General features: G+C 43.6%; 1 protein-coding gene across 2 annotated transcripts in view; it reads right to left on the bottom strand.

Moving 5' to 3' along the window:
• The window catches only part of UBE4B (ubiquitination factor E4B), a 2,592,778-nt gene that overhangs the window by 2,315,139 nt on the left and 258,938 nt on the right, over window positions 1-18,701 (bottom strand). The window lies entirely within an intron of this gene.

Genomic DNA, 18,701 nt, shown 5'->3' with positions numbered 1-18,701 from the left:
GGAAAATACGGCACAGACCACAGAATCCTTTATAAACGCATTCTATGAACACCTTCAGGAATGCATGGATCATGCAATCCCAAATAAAACCAAGACCCAATCCTCCAAAGGCAGACGTCCTGTCTGGTGGACCCCAGCCATAAACAAACTATACAATAGAAGGAAGAAGCTACTACATGATAGAGCAAAATCCCAAAAAGGGAAGGCATCTCTGATCAGTATTAGCAAAAAACTACGGGCACTCATAAAATCATCTAAGGCCAGCTTCGAAATAAAAATTGCACAGGACACTAAGGATAATCACAAGGCTTTCTTTAGTTATGTTAGGAACCTGGGTGGGAATTCCCAGATATGCTCAGAATTAGTCCAAAATGACAAAAAATACACCGAACACACAGACATTGCCAACATCCTAGCTGACAGGTTCAGCAAACTTCTCTCCCTCCCACCAAAAGGGCAAATATCTATCCCAGCAGAGTGCTGCCCCCTGACATCTCAGATGCTCAGGTAAGAGCCGCCCTCTCCAAAGCAAAAAACACAGCATCAATGGGACCAGACGGTGTCCCGGGCTGCGTCCTACATGAACTCCAAGAAGAGCTAAACCCAAACATAAAACTACTGTTCAATCTCAGCCTTACTACAGGATATGTACCCAAAGAGTGGCATACAGCAACAGTGGTCCCTCTCCACAAAGGTGGTGCCTCAACGGATCCTGGAAACTATCACCCCATAAGCCTGACTAGCTTAGTCTGCAAAGCTATGGAAAGGATCATTATGGACCTCATAAATAAAGATATTGGGGACCTACAGACACTGGATCCTACCCAGTTCGGCTTTGTTAAGGGCAGATCCTGCCTCTTAAACCTGGTCGATTTCTTTGAAACAGTCACCAAGGCCATTGACGAGGGGAAGGTGGTCCACACAGCCTACCTGGACCTTGCAAAAGGCTTCGATACAATACCCCACTCGGGCATTATAGATAAGCTCACTAGCTTAAATATAAACCCCTATGTCACTAGATGGGTTGCAAACTGGCTCAAGGACAGAACCCACATGGTTAGAATTGCTGGAGCCATGTCAGACTCCAAACCAGTTACAAGTGGCATCCCACAAGGCTCAGTCCTGGGACCTCTCTTGTTCGGTATATATTTCTCGGTACAGGCCAACACGGAAGGACTGTGGCTGACCAAGTTCGCAGATGACTGCAAACTGGGCGCCATAATAGACTCTCCAGCCGACACAAGCATCCTCCAAAAGGGCCTCATAGAAACAGACAACTGGTGCCAGAGCCATGGCCTCAAGCTAAACGCCAAAAGTGTATAGTCATCCCTTTGGCAAAAACAAAGTGCCCACAAATTACCACATAGGTGGTAATCCATTAAGTACAGAAGAAGTAATTAGGGACCTGGGGACTCAAGTTGATAGCAATCTCTCATTTGACAACCACGTGGCCAAAGTGGTTAGAAAAACATTTTATATAGCCCACCTAATCATGAAGGGATTCACATCTAGATCAGGGGAGGTCATCATGCCTCTTTACTCATCCCTCATCAGGCCCATAATTGAGTACAATGCCCCTTTTGGGATGTACCTTACCAGACATCTGCAGCAACTGGAAAGACCCCAAAAGTACCTTACCAAGAGGATCAAAGGGCTCAAACAGATGCCATATGCTGCCCGGTTAAAGAAACTCCAGCTCTACTCAGTGGCATACCGCCTGCTCAGAGGCGATCTGTGCCTGACGTATAAAGCCATGTCCAACCCGGAATTAATGGACATGCTGCACCTCAGAAAATCCAAATCCCATCGAGCTATGCGCTCGAGAGACTTGAACCTCAGCACTGAAATAAATAGGACATGCTGGAGGGACAGATTCATAACCCAGAGGCTCCCTTCACTCTGGAATAAAATCCCAGTCCAGGTTAGGCAGAGTCCCTCACTGACTCTTTTCAAGAGGAATTTTGATGAGTGGATGGGAGATCATAGGTTTACCCCGGGTATCACTTCTGTGTCACTGTTAGACAGAGGCACAGTATACCAACCTCGAAAAAGGGCATAGCAAAATTTATTTAAAATGGGGGGCGAAAGCCAAACACACTCTAGCTAGGCTTATGAATGCCCTAGGGCAGATAGCCTAGTATGAACCTATGAACTAAGAGTACAGTAAATTAGCTTGTATGATTTCAGGTAGACAGTTTCAGAAAATAAAGCAAAGTAGCTATTATAATTTCAAGGATACAGTTTCAGAAAATAATTTTAAGGGACAATTATGCCTAACCAAGCATTTCCTCTTCCCAAAATGCATCTCCCATATGGCAGAATGATTTCCATACTTCCGTATAGTATGACCAAGCAGTTTCTTCCAATCTCTTACATTTCTATCCTAGTCAGCTTCCTCGGTGCACATAATGTTGGGGCAGAATTAAATCTCATCATAATCCCTTAAAATGTTTCTCCCTTGATTTTCACTTACTACATTTAAAAGCTTCTTGCCAAGAAGCACATATATGGCACAGCACCTACAGCTCTTTTCTGCTGTTTCACACCCACTGAGGTAATAAAGCTCTTCAGGCTCAAAATTCACAGCTCATTTATAATGTCCTGTCACCTGCACCTACACTCCTTCCATCTCCTAGAGTTAAAAGTTATTCAGAAAATTAAAAAAAACAACAACTGAAAGCAATTCACTGACAAGCTGAACTTTAAACCCCAGAAAATATGATACCTTGACTGACTCATGGAAGGAAGCAGGGAGGAAACCAGGACCTGAACCTTACACAACTCCACTTTTTAAGAGGAGATGAGATTGACATAATGGTTAAGATGTTTACTTCACAGATGCAAGATACAGAGTTTAATTCTCACCTTTGAGAAATTAGCTAGGCTTAAAATGGTTTGCAAAGACAGCCAGTCTAGAACTTATCTATGAACTTAAAGTTCTTATCCCATTTATTTTTACACTTCTACAGGCACATTTTAAAGAATATGCAAACACTTATGCAAGAAACAAATGTGTGAAACTCATTGCAACCCAGTAACTGATTAACTATACTTTTCACTTTCTTATTAAAAGAAAACTGTGATCAGACAGCAGTGACTAGTGCAAATTTCTCTCATCAGTTGTGCCCAAAGCCCCCCCCCCCCCAAAAAAAAAACAAGATGACATCAGGATAGGATATCTACTCAGCATTCACAGTTAGAAAAAAATTTGTGAAAAGATGGTGGATGGCTAGACTGCCAGGGAAAGAAGTGTCCCTGTTGAGGCCAAAGCCATTACTGGAAAAGGTACTGAGGGTAGAAAATGCAGAAAATTCTGCTTCACTGCTGTTGGGACTAATGTCTGTGCTGCAGTTAACGTTGACACGATAGACCTTGTTGTCCATAACCAAAACCAGTAAAAGCCAACCCCAAAGACATCAAACACCAAGCCTGACAATAGCAATCCAACTTACAACAATGTGACTGAGACAACCATCAAATGTGGGACCTTTGCCAAGATTCTCAACCTCAAAGACCAGAAAGCTAACCCAGCCAACACTGGCAAATGGCCCTAAAAATACAAGAACTGAAACTGGCTAAGAGTGATCAGCTCCAAGCCTAAAGAAACTCTCAATGTGCTCGGCATCAATGTTGAGGCCACAAACATAGGGTATCAAAGCTGACATATACAACCCCAACAGATCATGGTGTAAGACTGCAACAAACACCAATAAATCTGCCAATATTGACATTGGTACCTTTTGGTTTAGAAGATCCTAGTTACAAAATACAGCAAGAAAAAGAAGTTTGTCTGCCTGCCTGAGTAGGTGTAACCACCAACTTATATTTTCTATTTACACCTTTTCTTGCTGCCCGCACCTAACATCTAAAAATATTTCACAGGAAGCAGATGCATTTAAATGTTAACTCAACCACGACTAAGCTATTTTTAAGAGGTGTACTCCTGTCTCATAAGCATGTTCTACATGGCTCTTGATAACATCATTAGTTTACAGGTCTAAACATTCAGTGTTCTTTGAGTAATAATTCCAAGAGATGTTACAACAAATGTAACTGTCCTAGTATACTGGTATACTTAGCTTATCTTTTTACAGTCAAACACAATGACTGGAAAGGAATGGCTTTTGAAAGACCTTGCAAAGGAGGGTTTGAATGTTGTAAAAATTCACACATTCAACTCAGAAAACAACTGCCTATTTTTACAAGCTTATCAGGAGATTTTTCATGGAAAAAATAATGAGAATTTGTGACACCCCAAAAGGGAAAAAAGTATCAACATAAGCATCTTTTACCCTGGATTTCTTAAAAGGATCTGGAGAAAAATCTTTGATCTTTCAGGTTTGTCAGATCCATTATACCTATGTTTGTTTTTTTCTCTCCTCCCTCTATTTTATCTTTGGCTCTAGAGTCATCTTTATAAAGGATGGTCTCATTTCTAGCAGTCAACGGATCTGACTCCAAAGTGGAGCTAAAGGTTGAAACCCCATTAGGGAAGAGACAGAGCCATCTTTCAATTTACATAACAGCCAAACAATGAACCTTTGCAGAATCAGCAAAAAGATAACCATAAACAAACAACTTCAGCACAGCAAACAAGACTGAAATAACAGGGCCTACAAAGGAATAAAAATAAGAACTATAAAAGAAGAGTAGATAAAAAGGATTAGTCTGACCAGGGAAGCGAAATGATGGAGGAACAGGGGCCAACATCAAACAGCATGCCAGAAGGAAAAAAACAGCAGACACATCTTTCCCACTAATTAACAATAGTAGCTGAGGGTTATTTCTTTGATGCTATCATAATGCTTGGTAAAACAGATGGAAAGTAATTTAGTTTATAGAACTTTAATGGGTAAAAGAGGAGAGGCTAGTAGCTCAGGAAAAAGTTTTAAATGCTGCTCTGACTAAATGCTGCAGCTTTATTCCTGTTTTGACAAGGGTGACCCTACTCACACCAGGTACAAAAGGTATGTGCTTACCATAACATATCATAAAGAGTACATCCATCTGCATTAACTTGTACAACTAAGGCTGCAGGCATAAGGACTGCTTGGCAAACCAAATTATACGGGGTTCCTTATCCCACCACAATGTCTATAATCCCAAGATATGAATTTAGTCATACGAACCTTACAAGCCTAGCCCAAAAAACTGCCCTGGCGCCGTGCCACCCATTGCTAGTTCACAGTGCCTCTATCTAGTAGGGCAACTGGAGTGATCCCTGGAGTGAACGTTCTGTTACCCATCCACTCATTGAGATTTCTCGAAGAGGGCCAGCGAGGTGCTCTGCTTGACATGAATGGGAAGCTTATTCCAGAGTATGGGCAGTCTCTGGGTGATGAACCTGTCCCTTCAGCATGTTCTGTTGATTGTGGTAATGAGGTTGTGATCTCTGGAGCATGTGGCATGGGGGGATTGGGATTTCTTTAGGTGTAGCATTCCAAGTAGGGCTGGGTCAGACATGGCTTTGTAAGTCAAGCAGAGATCACCTCTAAGTAGACGATAAGAGACTGAGAACAGCTGAAGTTTCTTGAGTGCCTGTGTAGGACATGTGTTTAAGGCCTAGGATCCTTTTTTGAGGTACTTTTGGGGCCTCTCCAACCATTGTAGGTGTCTGGTCAGGTACATGCTAAATGGGGCGTTATATTCAATAACTGGTCTAATGAGGGATGATGACCTCTTTCTTCTTGAGCCTTTTGTTATGAGATGTGTCACGTAGAAGGACTTTCTGACCACAGTGGCTATGTGGTGGTAGAAGGTGAGGTTGCTGTCAACCTGGGTACCCAGATCTCTTATGGCCCCCTTCACTGTTCAGTGGGCTCCCATTGACGTGGTAATTAGTGGGAACAGAGTTTTTTTCCAAAGGTAATGATGACGCATTTTTTGGCGTTAAGCTTAAGGCCATGATTCTGACACCAGTCATTGGTCTCAGTGAGGCCCTTTGTAGGATGTCTGCATCACTTGGGGAGTTAATAATGACTTCTAGCTTGCAGTCATCAGCGACCTTGGTCAGCCGGAGTCCTTCTGTGCTGGCCTGGACTTCTGAGAAGTAGATGCCAAACAGGAGAAGCCCGAGGACCGAGCCCTGTGGGACTCCACTCGTGACTGGTCGACAGTCTGACTTGGAGTCCACAACTTTCACTCTGTGGGTCCGGTCTGTGAGCCAAATTGCAACCCACCTAGTGATATAAGGACTGATGTCTAATTGTTGAGCTTATCAATGATACCCGAGTGGAGAATGATATCAAAGGCCTTGGCCAGATCGAGGTAGGCTGTATGCACTGCCTTACCCTCATACACAGCCTTGGTGACTGCCTCAAAGAAGTCAATCAGGTTCAGCAGGCAGAATCTCCCCTTGACAAAGAAGAACTGCATGGGATCAAGAGTTTGGAGATTGCCTATATCTTTGTTAAGTGGGTCCATGATGATGTGCTCCATTGCTTTACATACCAGACTCAGGCTAATGGGGTGATAGTTCCCAGGGTCTGTAGTCGCTCCCCCTTTATGGAGAGGAATGACTGTAGCAGTGCGCCATTAGTTAGGGAAAAAGCCTGAGGTAAGGCTGTGACTGAACAGGGCACACAGGTGTGGTGCCAGTTCACTTGGTAGCTCATGTAGAATGCAGCCAGGGATATTATCAGGTCCCATGGATGCTGTATTCTTGGCTTTGGACAATGCAGCTTTTACATGTGCTGCAGAAATGTTGGGTACCAGGCTTTCTTCTGGTATTGTGACAGGGCCTTTGGGGGGGGGGTAAAGCTGGCATTGAATCTGCCAGTCAGTATGTTGGCTATATCTGTTGGCTCAGTACAGGGCAGTACGATAGTGCAATAACTCAAAGCAAATCTGGGTATTGCTTGGAGTTCTTGATATAGCTATAGAAGGCTTTGTGGTTGTTTCTGGTGTCAGCCGCAATTCTGCCTTCATAGCTGGCTTTAGAGGATTTGATGAGGGATCTCAAATTTTTATTGAGGCTGATAAGGTGTTTTTCCAGTCTAGTGACTTCACTTTTTTCTGCAACAGTTTCTTCCTTCTGTTGTAGAGTTTATTGATGGCTGACAGAATTTTCACCAGACGGAGGAAAGATGGGAGGGTTTGTAACTGAAGATGGGCACTTAAGTACATAACGTTTACATCTGATAAGAGGGGTTCTAGCCTCTGAAACTTACAGGACAGAATATCAAGCTAACAGTATTCATACATAGGTAGTTAACACACATGCAGTCCACCAGACCACTAATGGGCCTAGCCCAAATTCCTAATTGTCCTAAAGCAATGTCTAGTCAAGTAACTCATTCAGGGTAACAGCACAGGCAAATGAAGGCTGCAGAAAATCAAACCCTGTGCATTCTCTTTAGCAGTTCATAGCTTTAATCCTCTAAGCCAACTTTCTGATACTACTAGGCGGTCTCCCTCATGGGAGCATGCTCTTTGATAATGTTATCTCCAAAGGATCATCTGGACGTGGATATCAGATCCAGCCTGCAATGCTTTGAAAAAGAGTAGGGTTTGGATCACACAGATGCTACAAAATTATCAACTGCCGCATTCCTGCAAAAAACTAAAATATTAGTCAATGCTCTACAATGAAGTGTAATCTTGGTTTCATTTTTTTCATTTTTTTTTTTTTTTTTAGGAGGGAGGAAACTTGTCCATAAAGTTTCAAACAGTTGGCAGTATTTTCTGCATTTTCTGATGGCTTTAGTTCCATCAAAGTATTTCAGCTAATGATGTATGTCCCTATAACAAAACAAAAAATTCCTAGAATTGAACAGGATGTAAAGACAAGAAGCAAATGGACATACTGCTTAAGCTTGGTCTCAAATCAGCGACTTTAGGCATACATGGGGGGTTAGTTTAGAGACAGGCACTTATGTTTTTAAAAAAAAACAAACAGGGAGACTCTATGGCCAATAATTTATTTATTCTGAAATTTTCCTGGCTGAAGTGTTCTCCAGTAGGGAAAAAATGAGCTGACAGCTAAAAAAATTCAAATCTACAGAAAAGGTTGGCGCAAAAGGAACTGATATAATTTTTTAAGAAGAAAGTACAAGCTTCAGGCAAGTACTAAATCCCCTAGCTGAGGTCTCAGCAAGAAGATACCTTTAAGAAAGCCTTGCACACTTTCCAAGAGGATATGGAACTAAGACTGAAGTCCTTAATGAAAACTGGAAATATTATCAAATGGATTTAACATATGGACGAAGTAGTCCAGTACTACTGGTACAGGGAGAGGGAAAAAGATCCAATTACTCTGCAGTGGACTAAACAGAAAAAAATATCAATCTGTCTAAAAAATCTTCTTGTATGCGTTGTCGCCTCACAGTAAGATGCTGACCGGTTCAACTCTTAGCTAGAGCGTCTTCTGCATGGAGACATGCGTGAATGAGCGTACCTTCGTTGAAGGTTGTGCGTTAGGGCTGGCAACTCAGCACGTAAAAATCAACTGCCAATCATTAGCGGACCGGAGTTCCGCTGTGGCGACCCCTAACCGGGAAAAGCCGAAAGACACAACAACAACATTAGGTTTCTGACAGCATCTCAAGTACTTGTCCAGAGACAGGAGTACTCGCCACTACTGGAAGTAGTGTAAAGTACAGTTTTGTACCTACCATAAATGTAGATGTCCGAACTGGATAGCATCTGCAGTCATAACAACTGGGTTGTCCTGTCGTCAGGCAGCCCTTCAGTCGGCCGGATTCCAAAGTCCGGGTCCGGCTTCGGCTGATGTCGCACTTCACCCGACGTCATCTCTGTTGGTCTTCGGGTATAAAAGCATCAGCCGACGCCATTTTCCTCAGTGTTTCTTGCCCCAGATGCCAGTAGCCCTCTTGAAGGCTAAAATTTGGATAGATGCCAATGTTTCCAAAAAGATAGAGGTAAACACAAAAATAAGCATGTATGTACATATATACAAACAAATACACCATAAAAGACTCCCCCCCACCAGCTAGCTATTAGGAGGGTAAACACCCTAGGAGTACCACAGAGGGGAAGGAGGGAGGGTAATCCTGACTGCAGATGCTATCCAGTTCGGACATCTACATTTATGGTAGGTACAAAACTGTACTATGTCCTTCATGGATGCATCTGCAGTCATAACAACTGGGTAGAATACCATAGCCAACTAGGGAGGAGGATAAAAGCAGATTATGGTGTGTTTAGGATCCCTTGCAGTACAGCAGTGGCAAACCCTGCTCGGGATCTGGAATATAGAGGCAAATTATAATGCTTGGCAAATGTATGCACGGAGGTCCAAGTAGCCGCCTCAATAATGTCTTTGGTTGCCACTCCTCGTAAGAAGGCTGTGGTAGTGGCTGTTGCCCTTGTAGAATGAGGTCTTATGTTCTGTGGAATTGGTTTTCCATGGAAGGAGTAACAGAATCGTATGCAATTTCCTATCCATTTGGAGATTGTCTGTTTGGAAATAGCTTTTCCTTCCCTTCCTGTTGCATAGGCTACAAAAAGTTGGTCAGTCTTTCTGCTATTGTTTGTTCTGTCCAAGTAGTAGCGTAGCTGTCTATGTACATCCAAGGTATGCAGTATTCTTTCCCTCTGTTTTGTGGGTTGGGAAAGAAGGTAGGTAGGTGGATTGCCTGGTTTAAAGACACTCTGGATACCACCTTAGGCATAAATGTAGGATTAGTCCTCATGGACACTCTATCTTGATGGAAGATTAGGAAGGGTTGCACTGCCATTAAGGCCTGTAGTTCTGAAACCCTCCTTGCTGAAGTAATTGCCAGTAGGAAAGCAGTTTTCCATGACAGGTGTTGTAGGTCTGCTGTTGCTGCTGGTTCAAAGGGTGATAGTGTCAACTTTTCTAGCACAAAGTTTAAGTCCCAAGCTGGTAATGGTGGTTTCCTTGGAGGTTTTACATTCTTGATTCCTCTGAGGAACTGCCTGAGCAAAGGGTGCGAAAAAACAGGTGGATCAAAGCTGTATTCTGCTGAAATAGCTGATGCATGTATCTTGATGGAGGAGTAGGACAGGCCTGAATGAAGAAGTTCGGCCAGATACTCCAGAATGTTAGGCATATCTATGTTTGACACATCTTTTCCTCTTTCCGTACTCCAAATGGCAAACCTTTTCCATTTTCCAGCATAGTTCCTTCTTGTTGAAGGTCTGCGTGCTTCAAGAATAATGTCTTTAACTCTTTGGGAAAGTTCTGGATTAGCTGCTGCTATGTGATGTTCCATGCAGTCAGTTGCAGCGTTTTAGGTTTGGATGTATGATGCTGTAGTTGTTCTGAGTTAACATCAAAGGCATAAGGGGTATTGGCCACATATTGTTCCGAGACATGCTCCTCAGCAGTGGGTACCAGTGTTGTCTTGGCCAGTTTGGAGCTATCAGGATTATCCTTGGGCGTTCTTCCTTGATTTTTAGTAGTACTTTGTGTATCAAGGGAAGAGGTGGGAATGCATATGCTGTTAGGCCTTTCCAGCTGAAGGAGAGCGAATCCACTTTCCAGGCTAGTGGGTGGAATGTCCTTGTGCAGAACTTTTTGAGCTGGTGATTGAGAGGTGATGCGAATAGATCTATCTGAGGCATTCCCCATTTCTTTGAGATGGTCTTGAAGATGTCCGGGTGCAGCTTCCATTCGTGGGCATCCGATGTGGTTCTGCTTAATATGTCTGCTAGAGTATTTTCTTTTCCCGGTACAAATATTGCCTGTAACTGGATGTTGTAGCTGAGTGCCAGGGTCCACAGCTCCAAAGTCATTCTGCATAGGGGGTATGAATGAGTGCCTCCCTGTTTGTTGATGTACCACATGACTGTGGTGTTGTCTGTCCTTATCATCAACTGGCCCTCTTGGAGAAATGGTTTGAACTTTTGGATTGCCAGTTTTACTGCCAGCATTTCTTTTAGGTTGATGTGCAGGTGAAGTTGATCCTGTGTCCACAATCCTTGCACGCATTTGTCCAGCATGTGGGCCCCCATCCTAGGTCTGAAGCGTCTGTTGTGATGGTCTGGCTTGCTTGACATCTGCGAAAGGGTAGGCCTGGGTTTGACTGACATGCCTGAGCCCACCATAGGAACTCCTGCTTTAAGCATGGAATTAGTGGGATTTCTGTTTCTAGGCTGTGTCTGTGTTGGGACCATAAATTCTTTAGGTACCACTGTAGTTTTCTCATATGTAGTCTGGCAAATGGGACCAAGATTATGCATGATGCCATGAAGCCCAAGGCCTGCAGTACTTTTCTTGCTATTAACTTGTTCAGTTTTGTTAGTGCCAAGAAGTAAAGAGGGAGTTCTTTTTGTTTTTCTGTAGTCAGGAATGCCATTTGTTTTACTGTGTCCAATTCAGCCCAAGAATGTCCTTGTTTGGGATGGTATCAGCCTTGACTTTTGTAAATTGACTGTGTATCCCAGTGCTTGTAGCAAGTAAATGACCCTTTGTAAATCTGTTGTCAGCTTGCTTTTGTTGTCCCCTTGTAGCAGGCAGTCGTCCAGGTATGGGTAAATTTGAATTCCCTGTAGTCTGCAATGGGCGATTACTGATGCCAGGCATTTTGTGAATACTCTGGGCGCAGTAGATAAGCCAAAGGGCAATGCTGAGAATTGATAGTGCTCTGATCCTGCAAGAAATCTGAGGTATCTTCTGCAGATTGGTCGAATGGGGACGTGCAGGTATGCCTCCTTGAGATCTAGAGTTACCAGCCAAGACTCCTTGCCCAGCATGGGAAGAAGTTGCTGTAGGGTCAGCATTTTGAATTTTGGGACAATGATGTATGTATTTAAGGTGGACAGGTCGAGAATTGGTCTCCAACTTTTTCCTTTCTTGGAACTAGGAATAGTCTGGAGTAGAACCCCTTTCCTTGCTCTGCTGTTGGCACTCTTTCCACAGCTCTCATGTTTGCTAACTCCATTATCTGTTGTAGTGCCTCTGTTTTTTGATTTGGAGGTAGATTTGGCATTCCTCTTTTGACTGGTAAAGTGTGGAAGTGAAACCGGTAACCTTGATCTATGGTTTGTAAAATCCACTTGTCTTTTGTTATGTAGTGCCAGTTCTTTGAAAATAAGGTTAACTTTCCGCCTAGAGGAGCTGCTATTTGTTCCCTGGTAGGCGGATTTAGGGTTAAGTCACTGTGGTTGTGCTGATGTAGTGGCAGTGGTTGTGTCTGTGCCTCTGTTGTTACCTTGCCACTGTCGTCCTCTGTAGGCACCTCCTCTGGATTGGTTTCTGCCTCTGGAACGTCTATTTTGAAATTGCTTTTCCTTCCATTCCTGTTGCATATGCTACCAGTAGCTGGTCAGTTTTCCTATTGCCCTTGGTCCTGTCCAGGTAGTAGCGTAATTGTCTATGCACATCCAAGGTATGCAACAGCCTTTCTCCCCTGTTCTGTGGGTTGGGGAAGAATGTAGGTAGGTGGATAGCCTGATTCAAAGATACTCTGGAGACCACCTTAGGCATAAAAGTAGGATTAGTTCTCATGGATACTCTATCTTGATGGAAGATCAGGAAGGGCTGTACTGCCATTAGTGCCTGTAGCTCAGATACCCTTCTTGCTGAAGTGATTGCCAACAGGAAAGCAGTTTTCCATGATAAGTATTGTAATTCTGCTGTTGCTGCTGGTTCGAAAGGAGGAAGTGTCAATTTTTCTAGCACAAAGTTCAAGTCCCATGATGGCAATGGTGGCTTCCTAGGCGGTTTTACGTTTTTAATTCCTCTCAGAAACTGCCTGAGCAGAGGAAGTGAGAAGACTGGAGGATCCAAGTCGTATTCTGCTGAAATAGCTGATGCATGAATCTTGATGGAAGAATAAGACAGGCCTTTGTGGAAGAGCTCTGCCAAGTATTCCAGGATGTTGGCTATGTTTACCAGTGACACATTTTCTCCTTTTGTAGTACTCCAAATGAAATATCTTTTCCATTTTGCTGAATAATTTTTTCTTGTTGAGGGTCTGCGAGCCTCCAAGATAATGTCTTTAACCCTTTGGGATAAATTTGGGTTATTTGTTCTTATGCAATGTTCCAGGCAGTCAGCTGCAGTGTTTTCAGGTTTGGATGCAGGATGTTGTAGTTGTTCTGTGTTAACAGCAGAGGAACAAGGGGTAGAGGCCATATTTGTTCCCGAGACATGCTCCTCAGTAATGGGTACCAATGTTGTCTTGGCCAGTCTGGAGCTATCAGAATGATCCTTGGGCGGTCCTCTTTGATCTTCAATAGCACCTTGTGCATCAAAGGAAGTGGTGGGAATGCATATGCTGTCAGGTTTTTCCAGCTGAAAGATAGGGAGTCCACCTTTCCAAGCAAGTGGGTGGTACGTCCTTGTGCAGAATTTCTTTAATTGGTGATTGCGTGGGGATGCAAATAAGTCTATTTGTGGGAGCCCCCATTTTCTTGTAATTGTTTTGAAGATGTCCGGATGCAGCATCCATTCGTGGGCATCCGTGGTAGTTCTGCTTAATATGTCTGCTAGAATGTTTTCTTTCCCTGGTACAAAAATTGCTTGTAACTGAATGTTGTAGCTCAGAGCCACATTCCAGAGGTCCATTGCCATCCGGCATAGAGGGTACGAATGTGTGCCTCCCTGTTTGTTGATGTACCACATAACTGTGGTGTTGTCTGTCCTTATCAACAGTTGACCTTGTCGAAGAAATGGTCTGAATGCCTGAATTGCCAGTTTTACTGCCAGCATTTCCTTTTGATTTATGTGTAAGTGCAGCTGGTCTTGAGTCCATAAACCTTGAATGCACTTGTCCAGCATGTGGGCCCCCCAACCGAGGTCTGAGGCGTCCGTTGTGATGGTTTGGCTTGGTTGTGTGTTGTGGAAAGGCAATCCTTTGTTTGATTGACAGGCCTGAGCCCACCATTGGAATTCTTGCTTCAGGCATGAAATTATTGGAATATGGGTTTCTAGGCTGTGCTTGTGCTGAGACTATAAATTCCTTAGGTACCACTGTAACTTTCTCATATGTAGTCTGGCATGTGGAACCAATATTATGCAGGATGCCATGAAACCCAAGGCTTGCAGGACTTTTCTTGCTGTTAGATGATTCTGCTTTGTTAATGCCAAGAAGTAGAGAGGGAGTTGTTCCTGTTTTTCTGCTGTTAGGAATGCCATTTGTTTCGTTGTGTCCAGCTCTGCACCCAAAAAGGTTATCCTTTGGGATGGTATCAGTCTTGACTTTTTTATATTGACTGTGTATCCCAGAGCTTGTAGCAGGTAAATGACCCTTTTCAAGTCTTCTGCTAGCTTGTTTTTGTTGTCCGCTTGTATCAGGCAGTCGTCCAGGTAAGGGTAGATTTGGATTCCCTGAAGCCTGCAATGAGCAATTACTGATGCCAGGCATTTCGTGAACACTCTGGGCGCAGTAGATAAGCCGAAGGGCAATGCTGAGAATTGATAATGCTCTGATCCTGCAAGAAATCTGAGGTATCTTCTGCAATTTGGTCGTATGGGGACGTGCAGGTATGCCTCCTTGAGATCTAGAGTTACCAGCCAAGACTCCTTGCCCAGCATGGGAAGAAGCTGCTGTAGGGTCAGCATTTTGAATTTTGGAACAATGAGGAATGTGTTTAAAGCGGACAAGTCGAGAATAGGTCTCCATTTGCTTTCTTTTCTTGGTACCAGGAAGAGCCTGGAGTAAAATCCCTGTCCTTGCTCCATAGATGGTACCTTTTCCACAGCTCTCATCCTTAATAATTGAGTTATTTGTTTTAGAGCTTCTGCCTTTTGATTTGGAGGTAGGTTTGGCATTCCTCTCTTCCCTGGTAGAGTATGGAAGTGAAACCTGTAACCTTGGTCTATTGTCTGCAAAATCCACTTGTCTCTTGTGATGTAATGCCAGTTTACTGAAACTAAAGCTAGCTTTCCGCCCAAGGGTGCTTCTAGTTGTTCCCTGGTAGGCGGTGCTAGAGCCAAGTCACTGTGATTGTCCTGTAGCAGTGGTGGTGGCTGTGTCTGTGGCTGCACCTCGGTGGTTGTTACCCTGCCATTGGCGGCCCCTGTAGGCACCCCTGGATTGGCTTCTGCCTCTTGAACGCCTATTCCTGCCTCTCTGAGCTCTGGAGGAGTCTGGAAAGGACCAATTCTTGGAGGGCCAATTCCTGCCAAACCTTGGAGGTTGGACCTGTAAGAAATCTTTCACTGTTTGGACAGATTTTGCCTTCTCTTCCATCTTCTTCAGCACCTGTTGTGCAGGAGAGCCAAACAAATTGATCTTGTCCATGGGAGCATCTAGTAGTTTTGATTTGACATGGTCTGGTAAGGCCTGCTCTTTTAACCACGCATGCCTTCTGATAACTGTGCCAGTCATGGCTGATCTAAAGGAAGCCTCCAGTGCATCATAGCCGCATTTTAAGGAATGGTTACTGACTTGCTGAATGTTATGTACCATTTCCTGAACAGTTTTTTTGTCTAATGGTTCATCCGAGGACAGTTGGTCTAGCATAAATTCTTGATACTGTATCATGTGGAATTGACAGTTCAAGGCCCTAGCTGAAAGAGTAGCAGAAGTGTAAACTTTTTTACCCCATCTCTCTAAGGACCCGGATTCCCTTTCAGAGGGGAGGGTTTTTTTGGCAGAGGTAGCTGCTACAGCCTTAGGGCCCTGGGAGATAGTCTCGGGATCTGCAAAGGGAGCCTTATACAAATGGTGATGCGTGTCCGGGACCCTGTAGTACCTATCGGGCTTAGCAGGGGCCGGAGGTAGAGAATCAGGAGCAGTACAAGCATCATTAAATGTATCATCTACAACAGAAAGAACTGGAGGAATGGCTAAAGGCCTATGTTGTGGTAAATGCAGAAAGGTTCTAAGCCTTTTTCTGGAGTCTGAAAAATCCTGGCCCTGCCACTGAAATTGTTCCCTCATAGCATGCAAGGTTTCTCCAAAGGAAAATTCCTCAGGCGGAGAGGCAGAAGGAATGGACTCTTCAGCATCAGAGTCTTCATAAGGGGAGAAAGGAGCGTCTGGAGGGTTTGTGTTATCTGAATCATCAGAGGAATCATCTGTTGAAACAGGCTCAGGGGGCTCTGCTCTAGGCCTCTTCTCTGGAGGTGGGTGAGAGGCCCTGTCAGGTTGAGGTTGGGATCCCCGGATTAAAGAAATGAGGTCCTCAGCTAAACTAAGCATTTGTGAACTAGAGCTAGGCCTGTGAGAGGGGATCTTAGCAGGCACAGTTTTAGTAGTTTTAGCTGCTTTGGCCCTGGCAAAGGCCTTAATGGACATGGATGCAGGTGGCCTAGCAGCTCCACGTGCAGGGGTAGAAATATCCAAGGGGATAGTGTCAGATAATTCCTGAGAAACTGGAAGAGCAGGAGTGATTTCAGAAGCCGATTCCACCAGGTTGGAAGAGGCCTCGCTAGGAGGTAAGTTTTCGGCTGAAGGAAGAACCGCTTGCTCAGTTTCAGCCGAAACCGAGACACTCGCGGTTGGCTTAACCGCGGTTTCGGCCGAAACCGCGGACCGCGAGTGTCGGTCCTTTTCCTTGTGCTTTTTAGATATTTGCGTAGTCGGAGGATCCGACGGCATAATGTAAGCAAAATCGGAGCCGAAAAACTCCTCAGCAAATTCCGACCGACGTCTAAGCATCCGTCGGTTAAAAGAAGCACAGACTAGACAAGCTGCTACGTCGTGGTCTGGGCCTAAACAAGGTAAGCAGTAAGAGTGGAAATCTTTATGAGGTATTTGTTTCCCACAAGTTAAACAGTTATTCACTTTTTCTGACATCGGCTGAGGCAAGAAAGAGTCCCCAACGGGGTACTTAGCTTTGTTAGAAGTCTTCGGTAGTAGTAGACGTATTCGGTAGTAGTAATCTCTGGTTCTGACCGACCGGCACTTGCGAACAGCTTCTGCTTTGGGCGCCACGCGGCAAGAAAGACTGAGGAAAATGGCGTCGGCTGATGCCTTTATACCCGAATAACTGCAGCTATGACGTCGGGTGAAGTGCGACACCAGCCGAGGCCAGACCCAGACTTTGGAATCCGGCCGACCGAAGGGCTGCCTTATGACAGGACAACCCATTTGTAAGGACTGCAGATGCATCCTTGAAGGACATCATTCTATCCATGTCGTCCATTTTCATTCTTCCTGAACTGATGGACTCAGATTGGACCCCTTGGATCAGACTTGGCCATTGCTAAAGGTCATGGCAACCAAAAACTCTCTAGCTTCTCCCTTACCCATAATGCACCAACCCCAAGTACCTCAGATCTTCTTTGCTGATTTGGGAAATATTTGCAGTCAAATAGGAATAATACTATATCTGGAGTTTAATATAAAGGACAGAGATGTCTTCTAACCACTCATTCTTCCAGGAGTTTTCAAAGGATAGGGGTTTGTGGGTGGGGAGCTGAGGAACAATGGAAATGGACAACACAAATGGAACATTATGGTGAATATATAACTTCTTTATAAGAGGTCAATTTTCATTTTATCCTCAACTGATGGGACAGAGTTCTCATCTACCTAAGATCCCGAGTGGACTCAAGGAAGGATATTACTGAGCACAGTTGAACCAAATGATGCTCTACACCTGGAGACCAAATCCAATTTGTACAGAGTAACTAAAGTATGGGGAGTAACCCAAGTTGTTGCTGCGCATGTACCATCCATGGACATTATAGACTGAAATACTGAAGAAGTTGCCATAGACCTAGTATAATGGGCCCATAATGGTATTAGAAAGGTAATGCCCAATTTGTTATACATAAATGACATACAATCAGTCAGACACTTGGTTAAAGTTACTTTGGCAACTGCATTCCCAATTTTACTTCTGCAAATGAAACAAACACTTGGTCAGTTTTTTTATGCCTTTTGTTCTATGTAGGTAAAAACATAACTGTCTGTGAACATCCAATAAATGTAACATTTATTTGCCCTTGCTAGCAAATTTAGGAAAGAATACTGACAAATTAATAGACTGATTGATACCAAATTCTGACACCACCTTAGGAAGGAAGGATACATTAGTTCGTAATGTAACTATCTTTGTGAAAAATCAAGTATGGAGGTTTTGAGGACAAGGCTTGAGCTGTTGGTGGCCAAGATGTACCTGCAATCAACTAAACGTATAAGCTAAATTAAGTACACTTTTATCTGCACTTTGTTAATATAGTACTGCATTTCATTTTTTTTCACTGAATATTAACTGAATTGAATATTGTGGTCTCTCAGTGTCTCTACAGGGAGCTTGTTAGAAGTGTAGCTAGTGGGGGTAGTTTCACTTCTTTGATATTCTGTACTTAACAACTAGCCTAGCGAGTTTGTCTTGCCATATAAGTGTTACATCTTGTGTTATTTCTGCTAAATATCTGAGCTGTTGGCAGCTAAGATTTACCTGCAATCAACTGGACGTATAAGCTAAATTAAGTACACTTTTGTCTGCACTTTTTTCATATAGTACTCCATTTACTTTTTTCACTGAATATCAATTGAATTGAATATTGTGGTCTCTGTGTCTCTACCTGTTCTTGCTGTGGTGTTAATCCTGGTGGCTTTGAAACTGCACGCCCTTCTTGTAAATTTGTGTTTGGACACTCCTACTGGGCCCATCTCATTTGCTCACTCAACTGAGTACAGTGAGATCATATTTTAATTTCAGACACTCCTACTAGTCCCATCTCTTCAGCTTTATCTATTATGCACAGAGACAGAATTTGGGAAGGTCAACCCCTGTAGCTCTGTCCCCCCCTCAAAATATATATATTTTATTCAGCTTTTCTTACTGTACCTGTCTTAGTTTGCTGTTCTGTG

The sequence above is a fragment of the Protopterus annectens genome, chromosome 2.part1, assembly GCF_019279795.1.
Source record: "Protopterus annectens isolate FY-2018-M chromosome 2.part1, PAN1.0, whole genome shotgun sequence".
Lineage (NCBI taxonomy): Eukaryota > Metazoa > Chordata > Ceratodontiformes > Protopteridae > Protopterus > Protopterus annectens.
This window is presented reverse-complemented; position numbering and strand designations above follow the sequence as displayed.